The following is a 15,132-nucleotide window of genomic DNA, read 5'->3' as shown; positions in this document are numbered from 1 at the left end:
AACAAATATATAGGAAGCCTGACCCAGCAGTCATTAGAAACTGAAATCAATGGGTATTTGTCTTGCAGGACAAAACCATTACTGCTTACAGAAACATTAAAGAACCATGGACTAGGACCAAGTAGATAGAAATCTATTTTGGAAGGCTTTTCTTCCTAGCACAGGACATTTTCAAGAGCATTTAATTGCACTTTTTCATTTTGGAGCTGAATGGTAAATCCTATACCACATTGACTGAGACCACAGCCTCATATAACCCCTGCAGCAGCATTTGCCCTAAACAACAGCAAATTTGTCAATGCCTGGCTTCATCAATGTGAAAGCAAGAGTTCCTGTAGCAAAAAGAGAACTCCATGTGACAAGTCTTTGTAACAAGTTTCATTTTAAGTTCCAAAGTGCAGTGATGTTAGCAAATGACAAAACCAGCCTTGGTTCCTGGGGTGTGCTGAAGTCCATGAGTGGCAGCTCTGTCACTGCCAGAACTCTGGGAAACATCCCCTGGGTACCTGGAATTCTGCATTCTTACCTGGGGGACATGCAGGAAATAACACATACTCATTTTTAGCCTTATTTTGTATCTTGGTGAGAGGTTTCTGCCAGTTCCAGTCATGTTGGGATCATGCCTGCAGTGTCTCTGAACCCTTTCCAGGCTGCTAGAAGGGCTGAGCATCTCACAGCATTGCTCATTGGACCACAGGCTGCTCTTAGAAATCCTCTGGAGGATTTCTCTCTTTGCATCTCACAGGACGCAACACAGGTAACTGCAGTTAGATATTTCAAGTGCTAATCTTTTAAGAAGAAAAACTTTATTTAGCTTTCAGATTTATTTGCTTATGGCCTACACGTTGCCAGACTCTAATTGTAGATAAAGTTCACCAAATGCTGGATTTGGTGACAATAATATAATCAGGGAAGGTTTCACTGGAAGCTCTGAGCAGTGACTGGGAATAAAACTTCCCCCTGGTTGATGTGGTTCAGCTGTAGATAAATAAGCTCTGTGTGCTTTGGTACATTCCCTGCTTCAGTGGTTCACTTCCTCTTCTTTTGATTTATTTTTCTTTTTCCGGCATAAACTTAACATAAGACAGAGCTGTGCAAACTTGATAACCTTAAGGAATTATTTGGGACACAGTGATCTGGGCATAATTCTCTCCTCCTTTATCCCCATAAACAATGAAGGCCATAAATCACCTTCCATCTGCTTTGGCACTCAGGAAATGCTATGCAGAGCTCTCCATCATGCAAATTTAGGCTGGGACCCTGTGGCCAGTGAAGTCTTACTTCCAAATAGCAAGTAAAGAAAACCATAAGACTAAATCTTGATTCCTCAATTCCTCATTTTTTTTTTTTTTTTGTTCTTGTTTTTTTTGTTTGTTTGGTTTCTTTGGGTTTTCTTAAATTTTTTGTTTGTTTTTGGGGGGGCGAGGCAGGGCTTAGGGTTTTTTTTTTTTGTTGTTTTTTTTTTTTTTAATTTGTTTGTTTATTTGTTTTAGTTTTTTGGTGGTTTTTTGGATGGGGTTTTTTTGGTTTGTTGGAGTGTTTTTGTGTATAGAAAAGAAACAATCAAACCAAATTACACAAATCACACATGCACATACTACAGCACCTATCTATTGGGCTGCCTTTACCTTAAGAACATCCTTTTCCCAATTTGACAACCTCTGAATTTGGTGAATTTTATGAAACTTTATTTTATGAAATTTTATTTTATAAACTATAGGAGAATCAAACTGTGTATAATGCCAGCTTTCTTTTGAGGGGGGATGGTTTTTAAGAGGAAAGCTTCTTTTAAGGATTTGACTCCAGATACCTAAAGGGATTCTCCACTCTGTCTGAAAATGTGCACTCAGAAACTTCAACTACAAACTCCAATATTCAGTTGTTAAGGCGGCAAATTATGTGAGCAGGGTGTTTTACTGCTGTGATTTGAACACCTTGGAAATGCTGAGGCATATTAAAATATTTTGAAGGCATTTAATGAATAATAAATGTATTTATTATTGCTATGCCACTCAAGCAGGGAAAACAAGATCAGCTTGCATGAAAATACGTCGGCAACTGCTCTGCAGCACACAGAAGTTGATTATACACAAATCTTTCCTGTGGCTGGGGTAGAAGTGTTTTTTTGAATGCCTTTTACACATCATTCCTTCCTTTTTGCAAAGGAGAATTGTGGTTTTCCCTCTTTGCATGCACTTGCACTTCCTCGCCGTTTTTAGTTCCAGCAACTGGAAACTATTTCTTCCTTCTCCTTTTTTGTAACCTGGTGAAAAAGTGCCTTTATTCCTTCACAAATTCCTTTTCTAAACAGCAGCCAGCGAGGACTTTACGGGGCAGTGATTTTCACAGCACCCTTTCAGCATCCCCAGAGCTGTTCTGCTGCACCAGCAGATGCAGAGCATTTTTGAGAAGGATTGAAAGAAAATTACTTCAGATTTCCTGCTCTGTATTCACACCAGTGTTTTAAGCACAGTTTCTCAGAAAGTTATGGAGATCTAAAAAAATATCTAAAAGAAAGAGGTAGATAGAATAATCTTTTCTCTTTTGATATGATTATTATTCATTCAAACACATTCTTGCCTGCTAAATGTATTTTTACAAGAGCTTTAGTAGTTATTTAACACCCTGCATGTTAATTTGTTTATGGGCCAAATAAGCAACATGTTAATGCAAGTTTGTATTAACAAGAGCTGTGTGGGGAAAAAAAAGAAAGCGCTAATACAATGAGAAGAAACTGTAAGAACAGAAATCAGAAAATTTTGCTGAGCAAATCTGCTTAGAAATAGAATTCATCCTTTCAAATAAAGAGGGAAGAAACTTTTTAAGATAACCTTACAAAGAGATCAAATGGGGAAAAAATGCAGTAGTTAGCCCATGTTATGTGGTAAAAGTAAAATATTGTAGAAACTTGATTGTTCTTCTCCTTTTTACTCTGACTTAAATTGCAGTTACAGCATTTACTGATTTTAATTAATGATAACACAAATACAGGAAAGAATATAGTAAGTACTGGACCAGATCGCACTTTCCTCACCTCACGTGTTTGATCTTCTAATTTTATTGCTTATTTTAAAATTCCCTTTGATTTCAAGGGGAGGAATATTCTTGACAGCAGCAGTGACATGGCACAGCAGCAGGACTGGCACAGCCATCTGAACCTTTTTTGGAGCTGCTTCTGCTTTCTCCTCCCTCTTAGCATTTTGCAAAAATCCATTCTTTTAGAGAGTAATGCTTTCGTAATGGAGGAAAAACAGAGGTTTAAAATAGACTGTTGTTTGCTGCCATGAAGTAAGGTGGGAGATTAAATAATAGATCATGTACAAGAAAGGTTGAAAATTGGTCTAATCACTCAAAAATTCTGAAGGAACAGCTATTCTTATTTTCCCCTGCTGGTTACTACTCTGTTTTATGGTTTAAACTGCTTTAAGAAATGCTGACTTTCTCTATGCCACAGAACTTCAAAATATTTCAGAGAAGTGCCATTGGGCAGTTGTGTAATAAAATTACTGTCTGCTTGCAATCATACATTCTGCTGCTGTCCAGAGATCATCTCCTCTCAGGACACCCACAGAATTTAATAGAGCTGGGGGAGAAATTTTTCTTTTCCTGATCAAACTTATCACATTTCCCAGACAGTCAAGGGGTCAGACACTTTGTTGGATCATGTGGTGAAGAAGGGGAAAAGCGAGGAAAATGTCCCAACCAAAGAGGTTTGTTTGATAGTTTGATGCTGGCTTGGTGCTTTAGAATTATTCCTTCCACAAGCCCCTTGCTCCCTGAAGCACTGAGCGCCTTGGTGGTGCTGCTCTGGCTCTGCGTGAGGCAGTCATGGTGTTCTTGCAGAAAACAGGTTTGCAGTACTGTATCTGCTGTGCTGGTTATGGAGCATGATCCTTTCTCAGAGAAACAGTGATGGCAACGCTCCTTGAGAGGTTCCCAGAGCTCCTTGTGCCTTTGAGATGTTCCAGAGCTCCTTGTGCCTTTGAGATGTTCCAGAGCTCCTCTCTCTTTGAGAGGTTCCAGATCTCCTCTCTCTTTGAGAGGTTCCAGAGCTCCTCTGCCTTTGAGAGGTTCCAGAACTCCTCTCTCTTTGAGATGTTTCAGAGCTCCTTTGCCTTTGAGATGTTCCAGAGCTCCTCTCTCTTTGAGAGGTTCCAGAGCTCCTTGTGCCTTTGAGAGGTTCCAGAGCTCCTCTCTCTTTGAGAGGTTCCAGAGCTCCTTGTGCCTTTGAGAGGTTCCAGAGCTCCTCTGCCTTTGAGAGGTTCCAGAGCTCCTCTCTCTTTGAGATGTTCCAGAGCTCCTCTGCCTTTGAGAGGTTCCAGAGCTCCTCTGCCTTTGAGAGGTTCCAGAGCTCCTCTGCCTTTGAGATGTTCCAGAGCTCCTCTCTCTTTGAGAGGTTCCAGAGCTCCTCTGCCTCCTCTCCCCCATCCCTGAGCAGGGTGACCTGGAATCCCCTCCTGGGTGGTTTTTTGGAAGGGTTTGGTAACACCACACACCTTGCACTTGGAGAAGAGGCTTTAGGCTGGTGCTGAGCCACTTTGAGGAGCTCTGTGTGCCCCCAGACAAGGTCACAGGGCCATTTCTTGCCCCTTGGCTCCCCTGGATGTGTTCAGACTCTCAGTGAGAGACATTCAGTTCCTGTGCTTGCTACTGATTAAAATACATTATTATCTCCTTAGAACAGACCTAACCATAGTGCAAACCATTCTGCTTGTCATGACCTTTGATGTAACTTGAAAATTTAGAAGAAAGATGCTGTTGCAGGAAACTGTTTGTTTTTGTTTGGTTTTTTTTTTTTAAGAGTTAATAAAAACTAGGTGAGGCAGCACAGATTCCTGATGTTCACTGTTTTTCTCTCCTTGTGGGGTGACTTGTTCCATTGCCTCCTGTTATGTTTACTAATGTGTAGCTTAAATTCTCAGTTAAGCCACCTCTCAATTTAGCCAAAGGTTTTAATGGAGGAACATAAGGAGATTACAGGAACAAATTGTCAGGAGAAAAGAAAGCTAAAGACAACGGTTCTGATCCCTAAGCAAATAAGGAAGCAAGATTTTCTTTACACAGAATATCCAATTCTTACCAAATCCAACAGAAAAAAATTCTGCTAGACAGTGTTATTTCCAGTGTTATTTCCTTCTGTGCTATTAATTTTAAAAATGCTGCAAGGCATGAATGTTTTGCAGATACTTGCTTTAAGATACAAATAGTTGTCCAAATGCAAATAGGAAAACACAATGTTTTTTTCCTGGGAGGTGGAAAATCACTTGGAAAATTCTTCTGCACTGTGTCCAAAATATCAGCAAAGCATTTGTGCACTTCAGTGTCCCAAGGCAATGTTCTGAGAATGATGCCAACCATCATTGATTTCCATTTCGGATAGATTCCTTTAAACAAGTGTTTTGGTTTGAACAACCAAAAGCAGGCATAAATTATTTATTTTCTCAACGTTCTCATGCTCATTCTGTGATAACTATCAACATAAGAAGCTTTATCTTTGGTGGGAGGGGGTAGTAGGGAATGCAGAAAATCACAGGTTAGTACAAACAGGGTGGGGTGTTTATTCTGCCTGTTGTGTTTTCTGACAGTGTCTAGCATTCCCCTGCCTACCCAGGCTGTCACTTCAGCATCCCTTCAGCCCCACACCTGAGAAGGGTGGGCTTCAAGACCATGACAAATTCAGCTGGCTCAGAGTTAGACCTGGGATTACCCCTTTGTGACATTAAAATGTCAATAATGTATGCACCAACCTTGCCAAATCTCTCTCTGTCCTCTGCTTAGAAAGCGTTGACTCCACAAAGCCTCCTCTTAGGTGCCAAATTCATTTATTTCAATTCCTGTGCTGGAGTCAGCTTCCAAACAGGCTCCAGAGCCCTTTGCTACAGCTCCTGCTTCCAGCTGGCCAAGCTTTGGAGTGCACTGGAAAGGCTCATATGTTCCTGGAGATGAAAAGTTTCTCTTTACTCCATTCACCTGAAGAAATGGCTTTCAAAGCTGTGCTGGAGCTATTTCCAGCAAGGTTCATGTTGATGTGTTTCTGTTATTACTGTGGCAGAGCACATAACGTGGCCATAACTGCAGATGGGGTAGGGAACTTTTTATTAAAGTATTATTTCCAATGTGGTAGAGATATCATTATGTTTCCAAGGCAGCAAGAAACTAAGGTCATGCATCTTTAGAAGTTACCTCTTGTCAGCCAAGACAGAGTAATACACTGCCTATGATCTCTAGACCATCTCAGAAAACCAAATAAATTTAAATCACTAAATCAGAGTTCATAAAAAACCTCAGCCTAGCTTGGTTGTTCCTGTGGTTCCCTTACACAGCCCCTTTCAGTGTTAAACTATAACTCCTGTGAATTTAAACTGAGAAGAATTCAATGTGGCCCTCTGCTGCCAAACTGCCCAGTGAAGTCACTGGAGCACATAGAACTGGTTTGGAGGGCAGCAGGTTTGCAAACACATTTAAACTTTGAATATATGGGGCCAAGTTGCTATGACAGCAATGGTGACTGCAGGGTGAAGGGTGAGACTGATCCCTTGTGTTTGCTGAGAAGTTTCACCTACCACACATGCAGCATGTCCAGGCGTTTGAAACCCAGGCAAGCATCACAGAAGAATTTGTTCCACAATCAGTAGAAGGACACTTAAATGCTAAACACCAGGGGGAAAAAGCCTAGCAGTCAGCTGAGGTGTTTTCTTATGGATGGTGAGTGATTAAATACCACCTGAAAGCATAACATGACTTTTATGCCATGACCCCAGGTGCAGGGAACCAGAAATCTGTTCTGTAGAGTCAGGCAGCACATTTAGCTCCATCTCTGCTGTGTTTAATCTGTGCCCAGGGGCAGGGATAGGGAGCAGAGCTTGTAAGGTGCCATTCCTTCAGCTCTACAGGCTCAGGGAAGGAAACTCAGAGTGCTAAAAACAAAAGAGAGGCATAGAAAAGCTCTGGGCTTCTTTTGTTTAATGAATAACTTAGTATGTTGTCTTCATAATGTAGACAAATGGTATAAAAACCTTGTGTTTGTGGGCTCCAGTGGCTCCCAAGTCCTTCTTTTCTGGTGGAAACCCCAAAATGAGCCCTCAGGTTTGCATCTGTGTGTATTTGTACACAATTATAAATTAAATATCCTCTCTGTATTTTCCTCCTACTCAACCTCTTCCTCTTTCAGACAGGGATGGTTTCTGTGCAGACAGTGCTTCCTAACAGCCCAATAGTGTCCTTTAAAGTCAATCTCAGTGTCACAGGGTAGTTTTGGAGACAAATACTCATGTCAGCAACCCTGACAGGTTGCTGTACAAGTCTGAGCTTGAAATGAAGCAGCACATGAACATAGCCCTTCCTTGGCTGCTTGCTGAAACACTCAGCTGCTTCGTCAAGAGAGACAGGTGGATCCAGCTGGGACCTGCTGCTTTTGCTCTCACATTAAACAGAAAATGCCTTAGCACTAAATATTGCTCAAGGAAACTTACTGTGGAATATATGCTGCCTGCATTTCATTTCCAGATCTTGATTTACTTGGGTTTTTTTGGGTTTTGCTTCTTCCAGAGAATCTGCTTCATTTGTATGCACTTATTATTGCTCACCAAAATCTTGGTTTTACAAGGATTATGTGAAGGAAACGCTTTAAATATAAAAAAAAGGAGACACATTTTCTTGCTGGTTTTCTCCACATCTTGAGATCTAAGTGTGTCTAAAAGGCTTTTAAAATCAAATCCCAAGCTATGGAGCATTATACAAAACACCCTCCCCAGGTGCAGTATTTCTTCATAAGAAAAGTTCTCCATCTACCTAATTCTCTCTGTAACCAAATTTTATTTGTGCCTGTATTATCCTTTCATTCCTCTTCTAAAATATTATTTCCTTTGCTCTGCACATAATTTAAATCAAGACAATATTTGAAAACAAGAGGAAGGAACAAAATCTCATTGTCCATAACAGGCCAGCTATAAATGTTTAATGCGTGTGGGACTTGGGCAAATAAACTTGGGCAAATAAAGGCCCTGAGGGGAGCTGGTTGTTTGCCCAGGAGGGGCTGCTCACCATGGCCAGGGTTTGCAAGGTCATGAGCTTCTGAACTTCTTCTTTTCTGCATCATAAACATCACCAAAAGAACTCCCAATGTACTTCCCATAGAATTCTTTTGGGTTCTGCTGCAGAGTCAGTGGGAGTCTCCTCACTGCCTTCCATGGATGTGGGATCAACACCCAAAGCAGAAGGCAGCTGGGGAAAACCTCCTTCACAGATGCAATTCTGAGTTTGTTTTGGTTTGTTGTTTTTTTTTTTTTTCCCCCTTGCTATTACCAACCTGTTCCCATTCTCCAGGCAATTCTTAAAAGAGCTCATTACTGAGATGTGGCAGAAGGAAAATGATAAGAAGGGAAAGCAGGTGTTCCCTAATCTGCTTCTTCCCACAAAATACCCACAGTGAGCATGGAGATGAGAGCTGTCAGTGCTGCAATGGTGTGACAGGGTCTGAATGGGAGAGAATACAATGCAAGCCAACTTCAGTGTGCTGAGCAAATATAGCACATGAAAAGAGTAAGGAGAGATATTTCTGAATACTTCTGCAGCTGAACAAGAATTGGATCAGCTTTACTTGGGTATTTTCTTTCTGACTGCCTTTTGCTTGCAACTTGCAAAACTGCAGTGATGATACAGTGAACTCAGAGGCAGAATATAATCCAGAAAACATCATTTTCTGGTGGTTTGCTGATGCAGATGGTAGAAAATCTCTCAATTTCTTTTCCTGGGAAACATTTCTGCTGGCTGTAAGACACAAAGATGGTCATGTAATGTTGTAAAAAGTGAAAACAAACCAGAAGCAAGTAATATTTTGTAAAGTTGTGGTTCCCAATATAGGGATTATCTAAATTTTATCCTTGTGTGATTTTCATATGAGGAGATGCTTTTGAAGCTCTGCTGAGGTTACTGTGCAAGGATATAAAAGTCTTTATTCTAAAATGCTCTCGTATCCTTAAAGATGAAAGCTTTGAAGTATAAATCCTTAAGAACACCCCAAAATGAAAGACAAAATGAATGCAATGTTTATTTTTTCAGAGTTCAGTCTTTGTGGTTTGGTTACTTTGAGTTTCTTGATTTTGAGCAATTATGACTTATCATTATTTGGACTTCTAACAATGGGAGACATTTTCCTGACAAGATCTTACTGACAAAAATTGGCTCTCTCTGTGTTGGTAGCTGAGGTTTCCTCTTCTTTTCATTCCCACTATTTTTCATTATATCTGATGTGGCTTTTGGCTCATGGCTCTCACCAAGCTTTTTAAAAAATCACTTCCCTGGAGGTGTTCTAGGAGAGGCTGGTGGATCTCTGAGCATCCTGGTCTAGTGAAGATTCCTTGCCCATGGCAGGGAGCTGGAATGGGATGAGCTTTAAGGCCCCTTCCAACCCAAACCCCTCTGTGGTTCTAGAATTGATCTCCTCCCAGCTGAATTATGCTCAGACTGAGGGCTGAATTCTAAACTAAACTGGTGAAAACCAAAACAATTCCGCAGCACATAGTGTGATATGGTTATTTGGTAAGAAGTCATAGATATATATTGGTCAGGCTGACAGAGAGAATGGGAGCTTGAGTGTGAATGTGGAAACAAAATTGGACGGGTGACATCAGCGGCCTTGGACTGGTTTATAAGAAAAAATAAATGTGTGAAGCAGCAAATTCTGCAGTAATCATGAAATCAATCAGATGGGGCAGGGAGAGAAATGGAAGGCTTTTCCACCAGATAGTTCAGATTTGCTTGGGCATGTGATTCTTCACAGCCATCAGCACTGATTGAAAGTCTAAAGCAAAGCCTTGAAGGAAAACCTGTGATTTATGATAAAAAGAAATAAATCATTCCCTGTTTCTAGCAGAAGAAATGTGAGCATCTGTGTTTTCAGCCACCTTCTGTCTCATTTCCTCATCTTTCCCTCTGAACAAAGTCCTGACTGACACTGGGGGATACAATGCTCCTCCTGTCTAGGAATCTCTCTGCCTGATACTGTGAATTCTGAGTATCATGAATAGGATCCCCAGAGGCTTGGTCTCCCCAGGGCTGGATGAAATAGATTTGAAACACAAATGCTAAAATAAGGCTGAGAAGAGGTATGTGTCTCTGCAGCCATCATTCAAACAAACCCTTGTTTAGTTTGCGCTGTTTCCTTTGCATTTCTGTCCAAGAGGAAAGAAAAGATCATTAAAGGTGCCATGAACTCATGAAGGTTCAGAGCACATGGCATTTGGAGTTTCTTCCAGATGTTTCAGTGAAAATCAGCTGCTGATTTTCAGTTTGTTGCTCGTGGCTAAGTTTGTTAGAATATAGACTTCCACAGCCTCCTTTTAAAGTTCAATGTCCTGAATTACCCTCCAAAAAGCCAGATGCCAGAATTCTTGCCTAAAGCTTTAAGGAATAGATGCAGAAGGTGACAGAATTGTGGGCCAGCTCTTCTGCACTTTCTGAAGGTCACCCTGCCTTGCCAGGTGCACTTTGAAGATACTTTGCCAAACATAGCGTGTGATCCTTCTAATTCTGCATGGGTTTTGTGTGCGTATCTACACCTTTTGGATAGCACTTGGGAGAGGCAGGAGCATCACTTTTGCTCCTGTTTTAAATGACAGCTCAGGCTGCAGGCTTTAGGAAGTACTCAATCTTAGTCCTTTAATCCTCCTTGAATGCTACTGCACTGCTGCTTTACTCACAGTATGTTCTGGGGTTTGTGTGGGTGTGGAAAGTGAGGAGAGTCACTGTGGCAAATGAAGTATCCTAAATTGTAGCTATTACAGAGTATTAAGTAATTGCCCTTGGGAAGAAGTGATAGTAGAAAATAATAGCATATTCATTTTGTTGTTGAAAATGGACTGTCTAAGCATATATCTGAAAATCCCAGTTAAATTCAATCTTGATGCTCGCAGCAGATAAGTATAATGAAGATTCTAAGAGATTTTCTTTCATACATATGAATAAAATAATTACTATGCAGCATATCTAAGTAGTTGACGCCATCAGAAAGCCTACCCTTGAAAAACAAAAAAGGAAGAAAATGTCCTTTCTTTTGTAACCACAAAGAAACTATTGACTATGTATGTGGCACATTTTGGATGTCACTAGCTGTAAGATGTATTTCTTTACAAACATGACAGTTCTACTAAGCATGGTACAAAAAATTCCCCACTTTTGTACAAACAGAGCTAACTTATCTCTTTGAGAACTGAATGTCGTGTCTGTTAACGTGACACCGTCTGCGCCATTGCTTCCTGGTGCAGCAATGACACACACTTCCACTGGCCTCTGGAATTATGCAGCATGTTTATCCACCCACTGTATATTCTTTTATCCAGTTTTGTACTGGAATTTTTGCCTCTGGTACTTAAATGACAGTGGTATTTCTCACTCTCTTGTAAATCTGTCCGTGGTTCTACACGTCAAAAGCTGGTAGAGATACAGTGATGCAAATTAAAGTAGTTCAGGTGACTACAAATGTTGAGCAGCTACTCTTCATTAATTAAATTGACCTGCAGCTCATTACTGGCAATGTAGGACAAAATCAGTAAACTTCCCTTTGCGTGTTTGTGTCTCAGGTTGCAATGCAATAAAGTGAACTTGACTTCTGAGGCAAGGCTCCTGCCAGGGTTACTTACAGATGAGGTGAGGTGAAAACATAATGTTTACTAATATGCTTATTCTAGGCTGAGAAATTAGATTTTATACCCAATGTTCTCCATTTTACATTTGACATGAACAATAATATTTGGCAAATAATTCTGAGGTTCCAGTTCAGGAAACACATTTTGATTAAAGACTCAGAATTGCATGAAAGCATAAAACCAGACCTAATCTTCCTTTTTGTCTTGTGATTCTCATTATGAATCCAGTGACTTTCCAACATCCAACTCTTTCTTTGCATTTATTTCTCTCCCCTGCTTTGTACCTCAGAGGAAATAATTTGAAAACAATAGCTTGTTAAATTAGTGGAGTTAGTTTACCTGAAAATATCTGATGATAATATCATCAAAACTGTGTGTTCTCAGCATGTTTTAGTTACAGGTAAAATCCCTGCTCTTTCCTCATGACAGATATACCAACACCAGCTTTGTAATGCTCAGTCAGAGATATCTTATAATAAATTCTCATATCTTCCAAGTTTGCTTCTGGCTTTGCTGGAAATCTAGATGGAGAAAATGGGCAGATGAGGCAGACACAGATTGTGAACCAGTGACTGGAAAAATTGCACTGATCTTAGGTTCAGGTCCTTAAATGAGAGTAACTACAGCACCTATCAAAGGCTCATAAAAAGAAGGGGAGAAGTAGGGGTTGGAGAGAAAAGGAGGGGGGAGCAGATCAGATTCAGATGTGATCCACCCTCCTTGTAGATTTGTTCATCTTCAAGTTGTACAGCTAATGAAGAATAATTAGGACTTATTAATTTTGCATTATCTTAGCAATTGCAACTCAATAACAGCATATGTCATAAATCTTCTCTGAGATGAAAAGGAGAAAATTCTTTTGACTGCAGTGTCAGAGGAAATATCTCTTTTCAGCACCTGAGCATTAATCTCACAGAAAAAACTCCAAGACACGCATGTTGCACGGGAGTGAAAAGGTGCCGGAACTTCCAGGGTATTTTTTGGTCTGATCAGCTGTGCCTGGGACTAAACATTACACCCATCTTCAGCAGCATCTCTGCAAAACCTCTTTTAGAAGAAGCTGAACTTTATTTGTCTAATTTTTGAGAATTATCCCTTCAAATTCCTGATGCTACAAATTTTGTTTAAAACTAAAATGACTTATATCGGAGGAATATTTCTTTCTTCATTATTTTACAAGAACTAAATAAACCCCAACTTACAAACAAATATTGAGTGGGAAAACCAAGGAATGGTTTCATTAGAGTTCCTTTACAATGGCTATTTATTAATGACATTTGACTGAGCAGTAAAAAGAGAATCCCTAACTTTTGGCAGTTGCTCTCTTACAAAAATTTCGCAAACATTGCCTTAAAGAATTAAACATGCCTGAAGCCCAAAATGGCAGAGAGGCTGAAGGCAGGCAGTTATCCTAAAGCCAGAGCTCATAAGTCACTGAGGAAGCTGTACCAAGAAACCAGAGGAATGAAGCTTGGTATTAGTTTCTAAGTAACAGAAGAAAAACTGTATGGTTAAATTTCCTTTAAATGCTGCACAGATCTTTCCAAAGGCCTGCAATTAATGCCCAAATGCTGAATTTTGCAAACACTTTCAAACTATGTAAAAATCCTTCATCATATAAAGCAAACTTTAACTCATGCTTTCCCTCTCCCACTCAGTACAAACAGAAAGCTGCTGCTGCAGAGTACAGTAACAGAACATCAGAATCTGAAGAAAGCCACAGCTCTGCTAGGATAAAGTACTGCTTACAAACATTTATCTACCAAAAGAGCAATTCCAGAACACAGTGCAGAATTTACCACAAACTAGGAATTAGCCATACCTGCTGAAGTGAAATAAAAGTATTACCCACCATCAGGGCACTCACTCACATAGTTTCAATCTACAATTCATCATCACCCAAAGGCACAGCCCCTGTAAACCCAGCACCAGACTACCTAGTACTAGCACAGAGAATAGTTTGCACCCGTGCTGCATGATGAAGGAGAACACAAATGCCTGCTGACATGAAGTTATTGAGCACAAGCAGAGAAATCCCCCCCAAAGCCAGCAGCCCTAGTTCAGCACAGGACATAGAGCAAGCACAGGACATGGAGCAAGCGCTGCCCTGCAACACCCACACAGGCACACAAAGCAAACAAACCCCACAGCCCCCGGCGCTGCAAACCCACTCCATCCCTGCACTTGGCTTAGAAACAACCACAGAAATCCGCCCCTGCCCCTGCTCCGGGCTGGATGGAGGCTGTGTCTCTCGCAGCACAAGCTGCAAAGCCCGGGCAGCGCTGCCTGCTGCAATAGCCCAGCACTTACTGCATTGCTTTTCAGCGGAGCTGCTCCTGCCGGGCACACATGGCTCGCTCAGCCCCAGCCGGGGCTCTCTGCTCAGCACAATTCAGCTCCGAAGTCTCTGCATGTGCGGGGAATCGCCCGCGCTCGGCGCTGGGGGTTTCTGGCTGCAGTGCCTGCTCACCCTACCCATTGCCTCTGGTGTATGCTAAGTGAGCAATCCCCTGGGTCTTCATCGGGGAAGGATGAAGAGTCACAGCTTTGGAGAGCAGATAAAGTGTTCTGCCGAGAGCCTCGGTGCTTCCATGGCATTTTAAAGGCAAAGGGGCTGGGGATGCTTCATCTTGCTTTACGGTTCTGGAGCGTGCAAGTTGTCGTATTCTGCAACTTACAGTGGAATTCTCAGCCAAACACTAATTTATATGTTTCAAGAGAGAGCTCGAGTTAACAACAGAAATTCAAGCCAATGAATTTTTAAATGTTGAGGAATGCACTCTGTCAATTGAAGTAAATCTTCTGGTTTTCAGAAGTACAAGTGAAGGGGAGGGGTTTCCCAGCTCTGAAATGCACTGTACCAGCCCTGCTGGATACAGTCAGAAAGTAAAGCCTAAAACTTCATGGATTAACATCTCAGATTTAACAGGCTCCAGGCATTGCTCTAGTCTTGAAGGAGGGATTGTCACCCTTGTCCTTTGCAGTGTCACTTATGGGGGCTCCTGCATGCAGACGGGGCAGAATTAATGAGCAGTAATAATAAAAAGGCAGAATGACCAAGAGCCACAGTGCCACTAATTCCTCTTTAGGGACCCTAATTTTTTCTGTGCTGTACTGAGATGTTTGACTCAGTGCCTTTGGGAAGCCGTGGGGGAGTTGCAATGGCTCTCCCCATAAGCAGCTGGAGCGAGCGGATTTGTGACTCTGAACCCCTGCCTGCTCCAACCTGACCTTCAAAGGGGCTCTCGGGAGAAAAGCCCCATTTTGGGGCCGTGCTTACCTGTTACCCAGGCCTCCTGCAAATGCTAATTGTGCCTAACCGTGTGTGGCAAATCCAGGAAAACAAATGCATTGCAGTCCTGCGGGCAAAAATGGGGATGTTTTTTCCACATAGTCACCCCCAACAGATAACACAGCAATCATTAATAAACATTTCCCAAGACCAGGTGCTCTGTAAGGTGTTGATTCACAGATTTTCTCTGCCACT

General features: G+C 41.4%; 1 protein-coding gene across 1 annotated transcript in view; it reads right to left on the bottom strand.

Annotated features, from left to right (window-relative positions):
• Nucleotides 1–14,442, bottom strand: part of CTXND1 (cortexin domain containing 1) — a 37,021-nt gene extending 22,579 nt beyond the window's left edge. The window contains exon 1 of the mRNA XM_063169835.1: nt 13,956–14,442. The gene's annotated coding sequence lies outside the window, so the exon portion shown is untranslated. The remainder of the gene's footprint in view (nt 1–13,955) is intronic.
• Between the last annotated feature and the right edge of the window lie 690 nt (nt 14,443–15,132).

The sequence above is a fragment of the Melospiza melodia genome, chromosome 15, assembly GCF_035770615.1.
Source record: "Melospiza melodia melodia isolate bMelMel2 chromosome 15, bMelMel2.pri, whole genome shotgun sequence".
Classification (NCBI taxonomy): Eukaryota; Metazoa; Chordata; class Aves; order Passeriformes; family Passerellidae; genus Melospiza; species Melospiza melodia.
This window is presented reverse-complemented; position numbering and strand designations above follow the sequence as displayed.